The sequence below is a fragment of the Lynx rufus genome, unplaced genomic scaffold (genome assembly GCF_022079265.1).
Source record: "Lynx rufus isolate CCGP_SWC_20201006 ecotype Redwood Valley unplaced genomic scaffold, mLynRuf1.p SCAF_3, whole genome shotgun sequence".
Lineage (NCBI taxonomy): Eukaryota > Metazoa > Chordata > Mammalia > Carnivora > Felidae > Lynx > Lynx rufus.
Genome location: NW_025814845.1, coordinates 171,680,987 through 171,698,597, shown reverse-complemented (window position 1 = coordinate 171,698,597; position 17,611 = coordinate 171,680,987).

The following is a 17,611-nucleotide window of genomic DNA, read 5'->3' as shown; positions in this document are numbered from 1 at the left end:
GGCAAAGCCTCAGAGCCACTGTCATTTGGACATTCCTGTTAGCATGTCCTCATTTATACGCAGAGGTGATGGTGTCTGGGGATTTAGGTCACCCAAATAAATGAGAGTTCGGCAATCCTTTCTGTTGCTTGTGGTCCTTCTCAGAAGAGCTTCAATTTCTTCCCTGTAGGTTTAAGAACCACAGAGAGTTAAACTATAACCTGGTCTCCCAAATTCTTCTTCATCTTTTTATTTGGAATATGTAATATCTGATAATTATCCTTTTTCCCCCCTCTTAGGATATGATTAAGAATTGATCTCTATGTTATTTTATTTTTAGCACACATTTTCTGTTTCTGAGCTAAAATTGCTATATTATTGTATATTGCTTGGGTAGGATTCTTTTTTCAATCTTTTTAGCCTCTGGCAATATTGAGACCCCTATGGTATTTCTGAATCTTTATATGAACAAGATGTCAAATTCCTGATTCTGTTAAGTCATTTAAGGACTGGGAATGACTGTTTTTGTGAGTAATAATAGAGATCTGGTTTTCTTTGGGGCACCTGGGTGGCTCAGTCAGTTAAGCGTCAGACTTCAGCTCAGGTCATGATCTTGCAGTTTGTGAGTTTAGGCCCTGCGTCGGGCTCTGTGCTGACAGCTCGGAGTCTGGAGCCTGTTTCAGATTCTGTGTCTCCCTTTCTCTCTGACCCATCCCATGCTCATGCTGTGTGTGTGTGTGTGTGTGTGTGTGTGTGTGTGTGTGTGTGTCAAAAATAAATAAACATTAAAAAAAATTTTAAAGAAGATCTGGTTTTCTTTAAAAGAGAGAGAGAGAGAGAGCAAGAAGGCCCAGAAATTATTCATATGCACTTTTACATGAGACTCCTCTTTTCTTCTATATTTGAAATTTACCAGTTATTCTAAGAACAAACTCTATTTAAGAGAACTGGACTGATGAACTTGAGAGCTAATACTACATTGTTTATGTGAAGTTAGCTCTGTTTGCATCAATTTTATATTATATAAAATAATATCACATATAGTGATATATAATATATTATAGTGTAATATATGTATATTATGTCAAGAAACCCTCCCTTTTATTCACTATTCATGTTATAATACATAAAATATGATAGTGTATATTACAAGTACTAAATATCTTACTATATAATCTTACTATATATCTTACTGTATATAGTATATATACATTTACTATAAATAGTATATATGTAAGTTATTTACTATAAGCCATATAGTAAACATTATTAATATTATTGTTAACATTATATGTTATTATATAGTAAATATTATACTAGGTTAATCAGTGCTTTCCCACTTGCTTTTCAATACTTGGAAAGTTGACATGTGTGCCCATGGGAAAATGACCAAGTTATGGACTAAATCTAGGCAAACAATATGATTTTGGGAAGAGATGCATTTTAAAAATAGTGTTTCCAGAGCCGAACAAATTGATACAGCCACAGCCAGCATTCAGTGTCCTCCCAAAATACGACTCTACCCCATCGAGACCACCCTCCCTGTCCACTTTTCCCTCAGAATTGCCACCATCTTGTAACTTGCTCTCCTGATAACTCTTCTGTCTTTTGAAAGCGGCCAGTCCCCTCTGTTGTTCACTGCCGCTGTTTGTTTCGGGATTCCCACCCTAAGGCAGACCTCTAGGAAGCCAACTTTTAAGAATGGAAAAAAAGACCGTCTCTTTAGCAAATGGTGCTTGGAGAACTGGACAGCAACATGCAGAAGAATGAACCTGGACCACTTTCTTACACCATACACAAAAATAAACTCAAAATAGATGAAAGACCTAAATGTGAGACAGGAAACCATCAAAACCCTAGAGGAGAACACAGGTAACAACGTCTTTGACCTCAGCCGCAGCAACATATTACTCAACACATCTCCAAAGGCAAGGGAAATAAAAACAAACAAGAACTATTGGGACCTCATGAAGATAAAAAGTTTTTGCACTGCAAAGGAAACAATGAACAACACTAAAAGGCAACCTACAGACTGGGAGAAAATATTTGCAAATGACATATCTGATAAAGGATTAGTATCCAAAATCTATAAAGAATTTACCAAACTCAACACCCGAAAAACAAATGATCTAGTGAACAAATGGGCAGAAAACATGAATAGACACTTTTCCAAAGAAGACATCCAGATGGCCAACAGCACCTGAAAAGATGCTCAACATCACTCATCATCAGGGAAATACAAATCAAAGCCACATTGAGATACCACATAGCACCTGTGAGAGTGACTAAAATTAACAACTCAGGAAACAACAGATGTTGGCGAGGATGTGGAGAAACAGGAACCATTTTGCACTTTTGTTGGGAATGTAAACTGGTGCAGCCGCTCTGGAAAACAGTGTGGAGGTTCCTCAAAAAATTAAAAATAGAATTACTCTACAACCTGGCAATGGCACTACTAGGAATTATCCAGAGGATACAGGAGTGCTGATGCACAGGGACACGTGTACCCCAATGTCTATAGCAGTGCTTTCAACAATAGCCAAGTTATGGAAAGAGCCCAAATGTCCATCAACTGATGAATGGATAAAGAAGTTGTGGTTTATATATACAATGCAATACTACTTGGCAATGAGAAAGGATGAAGCCTTGCCATTTGCAACAACGTGGATAGAACTGGAGGGTATTATGCTAAGTGAAATAAGTCAGTCAGAGAAAGATATCATATGTTTTCACTCATATGTGAAATTTTAGAAACTTAACCAAAGACCGTGGGGGAAGGGAAGGAGAAAAAATAGTTTCAAACAGAGAGGGAGGCAAACCTTAAGAACTCTTAAATACAAAGAACAAACTGAGGGGTGATGGGGGTGGGGGTGGGGGCAGGGAATGGATAATGGGCATTGAGGAGGGCACTTGTTAGGATGAGCACTCAGTGTCATATGTGAACGATGAATCATGGGAATCTACTCCCAAAGCCAGGAGCATACTCTATACACTGTATGTTAACTAACTTGACAATAAATTATATTTAAAAAATAAAAAAGATCAGAAATGACCTAGCAGGGCAATGGCTCGGATGTAGAACCCTCTTTCAAGGTAGATTTCCAGAGTGTCCTCTTCTCTAAAGAGTCCTATTTCTGCAGTTGGCAGGGAAGGTGTTGCCTCCTTCATGACCTACAACGAGTGGCTTGTATTTTTCTTCTGGAACTTAGGATGGGTGTGTTCTGGGGGAGCTGAGAATTAACCACATTTGGGTGGCCCTTTCCTTCCCCTAGCCCCAGGTAATAAAGACATGGTTTTGGGGCGCCTGGGTGGCTCAGTCGGTTAAGCGTCCAACTTTGGCTCAGGTCATGATCTCACAGTTGGTGGATTTGAGCCCCGTGTCGGGCTCTGTGCTGACAGCTCGGAGCCTGGAGCCTGCTTTGGATTCTGTGTCTCCTTCTCTCTCTGCCCCTCCCCTGCTTGTGTTCTGTCTCTCTCTCTCTCTCTCTCTCTCTCTCTCAAAAATAAACATTTAAAAAAAATTAGAAACATTTTTGAATGAATGAATGAATGAATGAATGAAACAAAATGGAACAAAAGTGTTAAGAGTGATCAAATATGAGCTCCCCTTTGGTGAAAAAAAACAAAACAATTTCTCTTCTGGGTCTTGTCAAGTGCACAAGCCACAGTGCAAGGAACTGTTTTTGTGATTTGATACTTTTTTTTCTCTCTTTCTGGAGGATATTGTTACATTGAAGTTCACTCTCCTCTCCCTTCTCCTTCCCCTCCCGCTTCACCTCTGCCTCCTCTCCCTCCCTCTCTTCCTCTCCATAGGATTGCTGGGTTAAATACAGGGCACTGAATTACATTTTAGTGTCAGATGACAAGTCAGTTTTCAACATGAGTGCATGCCAACTATTGCATGAAATATACTAATCCTAAAAATTATTCATGATTTAACCGAAATTAAATTTGACTAGCTGTCCTGTTCTCATTTGTTAAATCTAGCAAACCTAGACCTATTTAAACTTTTTTCACTATCTTTAAGAGTAGGAAAAAGTGAAATTCTGTGGTAATCCTGAAGCCCTTTATCAAAGCTCCAAATCTACCGTACTCTTAAGAGTTTCTGAGAAAAGAAAACACACGGTTTTAAATAAAATTGGGCAATAGTATCAGAGGTCATCTATTCCTAACATTAGGAAGCATTGCATATCTGCTGATTATGCTTTCGGATTTGAAAAAGGGGAAATGTCCTACAGCTGGAGGGAAACAAGACAGCATTAATTGTTCTAAAGGGAGCTCTGGAACGCTCAGTTTAGAGAAATGGTCAGTAAGAAAAAGTCAACAGGGACACATTTTCCTTGCAGTTTGTTTATTTCCCAGGCGTGCTGTGGATTGATGCCCTTGAGAATTCAGAAGATTCAGAATCACTGAACAAGGACCAGCTTGAGGATGGTATTTCATCTTTTTTTCTCTTTTCTTTCCCACTGAAATAATGGTCTCATCTTAATATGAGAAAACCAGAAACTGTCAACAGTACCTGGTTTTTATATTTTTCATTTAAATTTTTAAAAAGACGTGTGTTTCTAGAATGCTGTCTGTCTACCTTTGATTGGAGCGAGAATGGCACTGAAGTTTCTTATCGAGAGCAGAAAGGAGCCTCACTGGAGCTAGGAGTCCAAGGCCCCTGCTTCGTCCTGCTGCTCACTGAACGTATCAGTCAGCACCTCTGATCCCTAAGGCCCTTTCCTGGTCTCAGTCCTCTGATTCCGTAATGACCCAGGAAGATTAGCAGTAAGTCTCCTTTGTGAAGTTATCTCTTCCAAAATGCTAGATTTACAGGCCTTTTCCTATCTCATTGTGCACCTCTCCCCTTTGCTCTGGAGAGTCAACAGTAGGGAAAAGTTCTGTGGAAAGCCCTGAAATAGCAACAGCCAAAAAACCAACATGGAATCCACTGGGCTCCACTGGGCCCACATCCTGCCAAATACTTGTCATCAAGTCACCAGTAGGACATGGGAAGGACCCAATACTAGGGCAGCGGCGGCTTCGACTTGTGACTTGTGTCATTAACCTCCCCAGAGAACCCAGGCCAAGGAGGAAGTCACTGGAAGAGCCCGCAGAACGCCAAAATACCAACTAGAGCAAAAATGCCCTCTGGGACGGTAGCCAATTGACCGCCTGTGTCCTGGCCGGGCTGAGAGCTGAAACGGTATCTGGCACCAGCCCCTCAACCCTGCTCCCCCTAAACCCCTCAGTTACTATGGCAACTCAAGAAGGTTCGTTGAAAGAACTCTGAGGCTGGGAAATTTCATTAATTGTGTGCCCTGGAACCAGTTCTGGGCATCACCCCAAATCTACAGGAAATAGAATCCCAGACGTTGAAAAATGGCTCCTGGTGCCTACAGGCTCCAGACTTTAAAAAACCACTGTCATATGTTCCATCTTCTGGCCCTTGAGATCACGCACGAAATGTGGAATAAATGAACTCCTTGGTAGAGGACTAGTGCACGAAGAAAGCGGTTTCTAGTTACTGGTACCACAGAATAGAAATTCAGTGGTAAACATTCCCAGCTTTCTCAAGAGTTGGGCCTAAACCCCTGGAAATAATGGTGGCTTTAGCTCTACAGGATGGAGGCTTGGACCTTCTTCTGATCCAGTTGGTTATAGGTTCTCTGGAATAATTACCCTTTGAAATACAGATTTATATAGCGCCCTAAATTCATTTTACTGTGTATCTTAAAATTGACCTTACACATACAGCTTTCCCCTGGCACTGAACAGCGGAATGTGAAATGCTCTGAAATATGGATTGTAATTTCCATTAAGAGATAAAAAAAATTCATGTCTTCGAAGATAAGCCATCTGCAATATAAATCACAAGGTTACTGCATTCAGAATGCATTGCTACTATAATTTCAACGAACAGAGGAAAATAGTTCAGATTTCTTTCTCACGGAACTTGCAATTTATAGCGGACTTTCACTTACATTGGCAGTTCATTTTAAGTCTCCTAACCTGTACTAACTACCTAGGATTTGCTGAACTTCCTGCCAGGCACTGGAGAGATGCCCATAAACAGATAATTGAAATACAGTGCATTAAATGAAAGATATGTATGGTGTGTTGTGTGAACAGCAATAGAAACACTTAACCAGGATAATTTAATCATTTGGAGTAATGTTAATATTTCTATTTAACAGAGAAGAAAACTAAAGCCAAGGAAATCACGTGAGTGTGTCTTACAAAGAGCAGGATCTACACGGGAATCCATAGCCACGCTCCTTGCAATGACTCACTATCAAATCTTCCTCATTTTCACTTTCACTAAAAATTACCAATGCAACGAACTCGGTCCTGTCTTAACAGTGAGACTGTTTTTTTTTTCCTACTAACCTTCTCTTCCATAAGCTTTCTTGCCGTGACCGTCTGCTCCAGACTGAAAAATCTCACTCATCAAGAAAACGTGATAGTCTGACCATCTAACAATGTTAGCTTTTCTCTGTATTCCATCAGCATAGGAAATCCTCTGAATGTGTGCCTCCGGAAATAGCAGGCTTGGGGCTGAACATCAGAAGTGGCTTTGTGTTAAACTCTGACTTGTGAGGACCCAGGCCCTTGACCGCGAGGGTCTCAGCTAAATTTTGAGGCATACGTTATGCCAGATGTTAGATTCTTTTAGAAGAAAATCCTTCACTTTGGAAAACGGGCCCAAATAAGGGGACTTTAGTCAGTTGGCATAATCAGAATTTTCTTGGCCATGAATTTGAGTGTGATAGGTGGGGAAAGGTAAAAGACATGACTCCCACACGTTGGTTACCTAGGACGTGTGTGAGCAGGATTCCAAATAAAGGTCCAGAAGATATAGGAGTCCCTTGGAGCTAGAATGTATCTCAAGCTACAGTACCAAGAATAGAATAGGGGCACCCGGGTGGTTCAGTCGATTAACCACCTGACTGACTTTGCCTGAGGTCATGATCCAGCAGTTCGTGAGATCGAGCCCCACGTCAGGCTCTGTGCTGACAGCTCGGAGCCTGGAGCCTGCTTCAGATTCTGTGTCCCTCTTCTCTGCCCCTCCCCCACTCATGCTCTGTCTCTGTCTCTGTCTCTCTCTCAAAAATAAATAAACATAAAAAAAAGAATAGAGTAAAGCTTGTAAGAGTCAGCCTGTCCTATATGCAGGCTATAGATTTTCAGATAGTAGCTTAAGAGTGTTGCTGCTCTAGGACACACAGGGAAGTAGGGCATAAACTATGAACAGTAGGCAGAATTTATAAGTGACTAGTGTTAGTGTTAGAAACCTGCCATCACCTTTGGGGAAATTCTTTTCTTTTCTTTTTTAGAGATAGAGCTAGGCAGACTCCATGCTCAGTGCAGAGACCAACTCGGGGCCCGATCCCACAACCCTGGGATCATGACCCGAGCTGAAATCAAGATTCGGACACTCAACCAACTAACCACTGAGGCATAAGGAGAGAAGATTTCTCCTGAAGGAGGGATTTTTAAATTATTATTATTTAATGGACTCCACACCCAGCTTGGAGCCCAACGTGGAGCTTGAACTCACAACCCCGAGATCAAGACCTGAGATGGAGAGTTGGATGTTTTACCGACTAAGCCACCCAGGTGCCCCTGGGGATTTCTAATTGGATATAGAGCAACTATGTCTAAAGACACTCTCAGGAACTCTAGGAACTACCCATATTTCAATTTTTGCCAATGTTGAAAAAAGAATTCGTATCAACTAGTTTTTTTTTTTTTTAATTTTTTTTTCAACGTTTTTTTATTTATTTTTGGGACAGAGAGAGACAGAGCATGAACGGGGGAGGGGCAGAGAGAGAGGGAGACACAGAATCGGAAACAGGCTCCAGGCTCCGAGCCATCAGCCCAGAGCCTGACGCGGGGCTCAAATTCACGGACCGCGAGATCGTGACCTGGCTGATGTCGGACGCTTAACCGACTGCGCCACCCAGGCGCCCCTGTATCAACTAGTTTTAACTAGCAAACTCTTGGATTACAAATGAGATTATTAACCTCTGGCAATCACTGATCTTTTCATTGCCTCTAGAGTTCTGGTTATCCAGAATGTCACATGGTTGGAATCATACACTCTGTAGTTCTTTCAGACTGGCTTCTTTCACTAAGAAATATGCACTTAGGGTCCCTTCATGTCTTTTTGTGGCTTGATAGCTCATTTATTTTCAGGGTCCAATAATATTCCATTGTATGAATATACCACAATATATTTATCCATTCCCTTATTAAAGGACATCTTGGTTGCTTCCAAGTTAGGGTGATTATGAACAAAGCAGCTAAAAAACATTTGTGCATAGCTTTTCATGTGGATATAAGTTTTCAACTCATTTGGGGACATGCCAAGAAGTACAATCGCTGGTTTGTATTGTAAGAATGTGTTTCGTTTCGTAAAACACTGTCAAATTTTCTTCCAAAGGGGCTGTGCCATTTTGCATTCCCACCAGCAATGAATGAGCACTCCTGTCATTCAGCATCCTCACCACAGCATTTAGTGGCGTTCATGTTTTAGACCTGAGCCATTGTAATACACATGCAGGGGTATCTCACTTTTGTTCTCATTTGCAATTCTCTAATGACATATGATGTTGAGCACCTTTTCAAATGCTTATTTGCCATCTTGATATATTCTTTTTTTTTTCTTTTTCTTTTTTTTTTTCATCTTGATATATTCTTTAGTGATGTATCTGTTCAGATCGTTTGCCATTTTTTTCATTCTTTGTTGAGTTTTAAGGTTTTTTTTTTTAATTTTTTTTAATTAAAAATTTTTTTTCTTAAATATTAATTTATTTTTGAGACAGAGAGGGAGACAGAGCATGAGTGGGGAGGGGCAGAGAGAGAGAGGGAGACACAGAATCTGAAGCAGGCTCCAGGCTCTGAGCTGTCAGCACAGGGCCCAATGCGGGGCTTAAACCCATGAACCGTGAGATTGTGGCCTGAGCCAAAGTCGGATGTTTAACCAGCTGAGCCACCCAGGCGGTCCCAGAAGTTTCTTAAATATATTTTGGGAGGCACCAGGGTAGCTCAGTCGGTTGAGCGTCCAACTTCACGATTCATGGGTTAAGCCCCGTGTAGAGCTGTGTGCTCAGAGCCTGGAGCCTGCTTCAGATTCTGGGTCTCCCTCTGTCTCTGTCCCCCACCACCCACTCTCTCTCTCTCTCTCAAAAATAAAATAAACCTTAAAAAAATATATATTATATATTGTATATTGTATATTATATATTATATATTATATATTATATATTATATATTATATTATATATATATATATATTGGGCACAAACCCTTTATCAGATAAATGTTTTGCAAATATTTTCTCCCAGTCTGTGGCTTGTCTTTTCATTCTCTTAAGAGTGACTTTTGTAAGGCAGCGGTTTCTAATTTTAATGAAGTCCAAATTATCATTTTTTTCTTTCTTAGATCATGCTGGTGGTGGTGTATAAATGAGCCGGAGATAGTCCCTGCTGGCTTAAAATGGCCCCAGGTTATTACTGTTTTGCATCGGGCTGAGACCCTAAGCCCAAAGCCCGTGGGCACAAAACATGGACTCTTACACATTCCACTGCTTTAAACACAATCCAAATAAACATTCTTAGCTATTCAGAGCTCACCTATCTTGCACACCCTATGAAACTGCATCTAACATCTGCTAACCATAAATAAGACAAACCCTGTAGCTCTAAAAGGCCAAACGCTCTGCTGCCCTTCAGAGATCTCTGACCCAGAGACTCCTCACCTTGCTGCTGACCAACATCACCCAGACGCGTTGTCCTCTCCCTAAAGTCCCTTTTCCCCCACCCGGGGAGATCCTCTGCCTCATTCCTTTTCTGGGTGATGGCCTGAGCCACTGGCTCTGGTAAGTCCCTTGTCAGGAAGCACTTCCTCTCACATGCAGGCCTGTCGGATAAATGGCTTGTTGTGTGTCACTGCCGCTTGTGGCTCTGTCTCTTTTTCATTATCCCCAAATCCTCACAAATTCACTACATTTGTCCAAAAACTCATTGCCAAACCCAAAGTCACCTAGACGGTCTCTTGCATTATCTTGTAGAAGTTTACAGGTTTGCATTTTAAAGTTAGGCCTAGGATCCATTTCGGGTTAATTTTTATGGAAAGTATAGGTAGGCTCTATGCCTACACTAGTGCTTTTGTATGTGGATGTCCAGTTGTTCCGGCACTCTCTGTTGGAGACGCTGCCCTTTCTCCATCAAATTGTGCTTACTCCTTTGTCAAAGATCAGTCGACTATCTTCACGTGGGTTTATTTCTAGGCTCTTTATTCTGCTCCGCTGGTCTACTTGTCTCTTCTTGCACAACACCACACTGTCCTGATTATTGTAGCTTTATAGTAAGTCTTGAAGTCAGGGAGCATCAGTCCTGCGACTTTATTCGCCTTTAGGATTATGTCGGCTCTTCTGGGTCTTCCGTCCCTCCGTATAAACTTGACATTCAGTCATTCTATCATCTACAAAATACCTTGCTGGGATTGCAATATGCTTTACCGGCAACATCTCTTGTAACATGCTTGCCCAAGCAGTCAATACTCCAGTGAGGTGCCATCATTTTCCAGGACTTCTCTTGGGTTTCCCTGTTGTCTCCTCCTTTATAATAGTAACAGCTCTCTTTTCGATTCCTTTGTATTGGCTAGCTCTTTCAGAGCCATATTAAATACAAATTGCATTGTAGGCCTCCTTACCTTGTTTCTCTGTTTGATTATAACGTGTTTATTATTTCACCTGTGAGTTTAGTGTTGCTGTTAGTTCTAGACCTCTCATCCTGTTTCATCAGTTTCTTTCCATGCTTTCTCGAAAGGGTCTCTTGTCGATCTCATCTAATAGATGTTGCTTTTTATCAAGTTCTGTTCTTGCATCTCTCAAAATGACAGTTTGATTTATGTTGTCATGTTAATATAAGCAGATTTGTCAACTTTCCTCTCAATCTTGAATTCTCCTTGAATTCCTAGTTTAAGCCTTTCTTGCATTAACCTGCAGAGTTCTTTATTTTAGTGTACCCAACATTTAACCTGGTAATGTTTAATTCCATATTTTTGCACTTGTACTCATAAGTGTGATTGAATGTAATTTGAAAAATAATCTTTGCCTTTCTGTATACTCTCAAGCATTTTAAATGAGATCAGAATGATCTCTTCCTCGGTCTGAAAAATGTAGGGAGTCATCCTTTGATAAAACTCTTCCAATTTCGTCTTTCATGAATGTTTATTCAAGATTTTAAAGCATGAGTCTGTGTTAAATTTGGGGCATTTGTATTTTCTAAGAAGACTGCTCATTTCAATTTTATTTTCAAATATTTAAATAAAGAGTTTTATGGTGAGTTATCTCACAATCTAGAAAACATGTGCTTATATGTCCTTACTCTTGCTATCTTATTTTTAAATTTAAAAAATGTTTTAAATGTTTATTTATTTATTTTGAGAGAGAGAGAGAGATAAAGAGTGTGTGCATACACATGCAAGTTGGGGAGGGACAGAGAGAGAGGGAGAGAGAGAATCCCAAGCAGGCTCCACGCTGTCAGCACAGAGCCTGACACGGGGCTTGATCTCATGAACCATGAGACCATGACCTGAGCTGAAATCCAGAGTCAGGTGCTTAATCAACTGAACCACCCAGGCACCCCACTATTTTATTTTTTAATATTTAACTTATTTTTTATTGAGGCATAGTTAACATAGAATGTTATATTAATTTCAGGTGTACCACATAGTGATTTGACAATTCTGTACATGACACAAAATCCCTCATCATGAGTGTAGTCACCATCTGTCACCATGCAAAGTTATTACAATATTTCCGTATATTCTTTATACTGTACTTTTTCATCCCCATGACTTCTTTATTCTCCTTACTCTTTCTATTGCTAGGTCTATTACTGTCTCTTTTCTTTTTTTTTTTTTTTTAATTTTTTTTTTCAACGTTTATTTATTTTTGGGACAGAGAGAGAGCATGAACGGGGGAGGGGCAGAGAGAGAGGGAGACACAGAATCGGAAACAGGCTCCAGGCTCTGAGCCATCAGCCCAGAGCCTGACGCGGGGCTCGAACTCACGGACCGCGAGATCGTGACCTGGCTGAAGTCGGACGCTTAACCGACTGTGCCACCCAGGCGCCCCTACTGTCTCTTTTCTTGATGAAATTACTCAAGAACCAGATTTTATACCCATTTTATATAAAGTCAGTTTTACTGTATTTTCCCTTTAAATTCATTATCATTAGTCTCTCCTTCTGCTTAGCTAGGTTCTTATTTCATTTATTTTGATACCTTAAGTTGAATGTCCAGTTCACCCACATTCATGAGCTCATGTTTAATAAGAAAAGTATCAAAAGCTATAAAGTTTCTTCTGATACATTTTTAAAAAAAATTTTTAATGTTTATTTATTTTTGAGAGAGAGAGAGAGAGAGAGAGACAGAGTGCAAGTGGGGGAGGGGCAGAGAGAGAGAGACAGACAGAATCCAAAGCAGCCTCCAGGCTTCGAGCCATCGCACAGAGCCTGATGCGGGGCTCGAACTCACAACTGCAAGATCGTGACCTGAGCCAAAGTCAGACACTTAACTGACTGAGCCACCCAGGCACCCCTCTTCTGATGTGTTTCTTAACAGCATTTAATTTTCTATGTATGTTTTCATTGTGACTGATTTCTTTTTCAAAATACATGAAGAAAGTGGATCCTTTGTAGAAAAACGAGAAGAGGAAAAAACAAATTACCCGTTGTTCCTCTAGATATGACATCCATTACTTAGTTTTGACAACACGTTTTGTTAAAATGCCTGAATGTCAAAACCCATAATGAACAGGGTTAAAAGGGCAAAGTAGGAGAAAATGTCTGTAACATATATAAGGAAGTTGAATAGTTCTGGTATAAAAATCAGCTCTTTAAAATCAGCTCTTGTAAAAAAAAATTTTTTTAATTTTTATTTATTTATTTATTGAGAGAGAGAGAGAGAGAGAGTGTGGCGTGAGCAAATGGGGGAGGGGCAGAGAGAGAGGGAGACACAGAAGCCAAAGAAGGCTCCACACTGTCAGTGCAGAGCTGATGCTGGGCTCTATCTCAGGAAACTGATCATGACCTGAGCCCAAATCAAGTGTCAGACGTTTAACTGACTGAGCCACCCAGGTGCCTCAGCTCTTGTAAAGCTTTAAGAAATGGAAGAATGGGCAGAGTGCCCAATCAAGCATTTCAAAAGAGAAAAGGTATGTTGGCCTAAAATACATTTAAAAAAATCAATTTTACCTGGTAAACAAAAGAGTGCAACTTAAAACCACAGTGACAAATTTTTTTTTTTGCTTATAGGTTAGCAAAGATTTTTTTTTAATTCTTTTTAATGTTTATTTATTTTTGAGACAGAGAGAGAGACACAGCATGAACGGGGGAGGGGCAGAGAGAGGGAGACACAGAATCTGAAGCAGGCTCCAGGCTCTGAGCTGTCAGCATAGAGCCCGATGCGGGGCTCAAACTCATGGACCGTGATATTATGACCTGAGCCGAAGTCGGACACTTAACCGACTAAACCACCCAGGCTCCCCACAAAGATTTTTTCCTTTAGTTACAATCTCCAAAGTTGGCAAAGTGGTGAAGAGGTTGACTCTTCATCAACTTTCAGTAAAAACTGAAAATCAATTTTAAAAGCTTTAAAAATTGATATATTCTAAGAAAATCACTGCCAATGTACCAAAGATTTAGCTACAAAGATGTTGATTATGGCTAAAAATCATAAACCAATTGCTAAACAAACAGGGTTGGCTGATTTCATGATGGTAGAGTAATCGAAAGGATTAGACAGTTATTACAAATGACACTGCAGAAAATACTCCTGGAAAGGGAAGGATTGTCATGATATACTGATATGCCCAAACATACATTTGTTGCATGATTTCATTTTGGAAATATAAAGATACTGTGACTTATTTGCATTTGAAAATGCTTATGCACAAATATATTATGGATAATTTTTCTTCTTCTTCTTCTTCTTCTTCTTCTTCTTCTTCTTCTTCTGTATTCCCTCCTCTTCTTTTGCTTACTGTAAAATTTAGGCAAAAGCAAAAATTAGGATATATAAAAATTGCCCATGATATCTTCAGAAAAATATTTTCACAAATATTCCAGGCTTTTTGTTGCTGTTGTTATAAAAAGACTTTCTTTTTTCTTTTTTGGTTCATAGCAAAATTAAAAGGAATGTACAGAGAGTTCCCATATATCCCCACCCCCCACACAGGCACGGTCTCCTCCATTACCAACATCTCCCACCAAAGTGGTACATTCGTTACAATCGATGAAATTTATTGTAGGCTTTTTCACATAACATCATCTGTTGTACTTTCATATTTGGCAATTAGAAAGTCACTGTGGTCATCTCTGCATTTCAGAAGGGTGAGAACAGAGTCTGTTGGAACAGAGCAGAGCCCTGGACGCACAAGGGTATACAGACTCAAGAGTGGACAACTATTTGAAAAAGTTTAGTAATAAAAGATAAGGAGTAAAGATAGAATCATTGGTGGAGAGGAGTCCCTGCAGGCAAAAGGAATACCCATTCATTGCCTAATGCAATTCTTGGCTCATTAAATGTTGAATTGGTTTAATGTATTTCATAAGACTTAACTGTCTTTCCAGAGACATAAGCTAGCTGAAGGCAAACATTTTCTTTATATCCTCCCAGAATACCTACCATGTTCATCTTTTTTAATGAGTATTTTATTTTATTTTTTTTTTAATTTTTTTTTTCAACGTTTATTTATTTTTGGGACAGAGAGAGACAGAGCATGAACGGGGGAGGGGCAGAGAGAGAGGGAGACACAGAATCGGAAACAGGCTCCAGGCTCCGAGCCATCAGCCCAGAGCCCGACGCGGGGCTCGAACTCACGGACCGTGAGATCGTGACCTGGCTGAAGTCGGACGCTTAACCGACTGCGCCACCCAGGCGCCCCTTAATGAGTATTTTAAATTTTATTTTTAATTGAATATTTTCTCATTTATTTTTAAAAAAATTTTTAAATTCAAATTTAAGTTAGTTAACCTACAGTGTAGTCTTGACTTCAGGAATAGAACCCATGGTTCATCGCTTACATATAACAGCCAGTGCTCATCCCAATAGGTGCCCTCCTTAATTCCCATCACCCATTTAGCCTGTCTTCCCACTCATCTGCCCTCCAGCAACCCTCAGTTTGTTCTCTATTTAAAAGTCTCTTCCGGTTTGCCTCTCTCTCTGTTTTTATCATATTTTTCCTCCCTTTCCTCTCTGTGTTCATCTGTGGAGTTTCTCAAACTCCACATATGAATGAAATCATATGATATCTGTCTTTCTCTGTCTGACTTATTCTTAATATAATTGGAGACTCACTCGAAGTTTAAGAAATAATACAGAGATCCCACACTTTACTGAGTTCCCCCCGATGGTAACATTAGCAAAACAATAGTATAATATCACAACCGGGATACTGACTTCTACATAATTTTCTGGTCTTACTCAGACTTTCCCAGTTTTACGTGTATTCATTTGTGCCTGTGTGTGTTCTATACAATTTTATCATTCGTGTAGGTTTGTGTATCCATAACCACAGTTGAAATACTAAACCATCACCATGAAGATCCCTCATGTTGCTTTTATAGCAAAGCCATTTCCCTCCTGACGTCTCTCAATGCTCAGAGTTCCACGTACCTGAAAACCACTAACCAGTTTTTCCATTTCCAAAACTCTGTCGTTTAAAAAATGTTATATAAGTGGAACCATACAATACGTAACCTTTTTTCGATTGGCTTTCCCTGCCCTTCAGCATAATTCACTGCAGATTTTCTAAATTGTTGTCGCGTGAGTATCAATAGTTCATCCTTTTAATTGCTGAGTAGTATTCCTTGAATGGATGTATCACAGTTTACTGTTTACTTGTAAAAGGACATCTGGGTTGATTCTGGTTCAGGCCATTATGAATAAATGCCCAAGACTGTCATCGCTGGGTCATATGGTAATTGCATGTTTAGTCTTGTATGAAACTGCCAAACTGTTTTCCAGAGTGGCTGTACAATTTTACATTTCCAGCAACAATATGTGAGTGATCGAGCTTCTTCATTTTCTTGCCACCATTTGGTGTTGTCACTATTTCCTATTTTAGCCGTTCTGATAGGTATGTGATATTTTATTGCAGTCTTAATTTGCATTTCCCTGATGCCTTGTGATGCTGGATATCTTTTCATTTGTATATCCTCTTTAGTGTTCATGACTTTTGCCATTTTCTAACTGGACTTTTTATTAATGTTGACTTTGAGAATTCTTTATATATTCTAGATACTAGTCCTTTTTTTGAATCTATAGTTTGCAAATATTTTCTCCCAAGATGTAGCTATGCTTTTCATCCTCTTCACAAAGCCTTTATCATGGCAAAAGTTTTTAATTTTGATGAAGTCAAATTTATCAATTTTTTCTCTAATGGATTGTGTCTTTTGTATAAAGTTTAGGGACTTTTTGCTTAGTTTTAGATCCTGGGAATTCTCTCTTTTTTTTTTTTTTCTTTTTAAGAGTTTAATAGTTTTACATTTGCTTTTTGTCCTTGATCTATTGTGATTTTTTTTGTATAAGGTGTAAAGTTTAAATTTTTTTTAATGTTTATTTACATTTTGAGAGAGAGAGAGAGAGAGACAGAGTGTAAGTGGGGGAGGGCAGAGAGAGAGGGAGACACAGAATCTGAAGCAGGCTCTGAGCTGTCAGCACAGAATCCAATGCGGGGCTCAATCTCACGAACCATGAGGTCATGACCTGAGCCCTGAAGTTGGACATTCAATTGACTGAGTCACCCAGGTGCCCCAAGGCATAAGGTTTAGGTTGAAATTCACATTGTTTGCCTTTAGATGTCCAATTGCTCCAGCACCATATGTTGAAAAAGCTATTTTTTTCTCCATTAAATTGCATTGGATTGATGTCAAAAATTGGGTGAGCATATTTTTGTGATTCTGGATTTTGGATTCTCTATTCTGCTCCATTGATCTATGTATCTATTCCTTCACCAATACCACAAGGTCTTGATAACTATAGCTATACAATAAGTCTTAGTATTGGGGAGAGTAATTCCTATATTTTATATTTTTTTGTCGAGATAATTTTGGCTATTCTAGGGTTTGCACCTTTCTATATAAATTTTGTATTAATTTTATTTTTTTATTTTTTAACATTTGCATCCAAATTAGTTAGCATATAGTGCAACAATGATTTCAGGAGTAGATTCCTTAGTGCCCTTACCCATTTAGCCCATCCCCCCTCCCACACCCCCTCCCGTAACCCTCAGTTTGTTCTGCATATTTATGAGTCTCTTCTGTTTTGTCCCCCTCCCTGTTTTTATATTATTTTTGTTTCCCTTCTCTTATGTTCAGCTGTTTTGTCTCTTAAAGTCCTCATATGAGTGAAGTCATATGATTTTTGTCTTTCTCTGACTAATTTCACTTAGCATAATACCCTCCAGTTCCATCCACGTAGTTGCAAATGGCAAGATTTCATTCTTTTTGATTGCTGAGTAATACTCCATTGTGTGTGTGTGTGTGTGTGTGTATACACACATATATATATGTATGTATATATATACATATACATATACATATATATGTATATGTATATATGTATATATGTA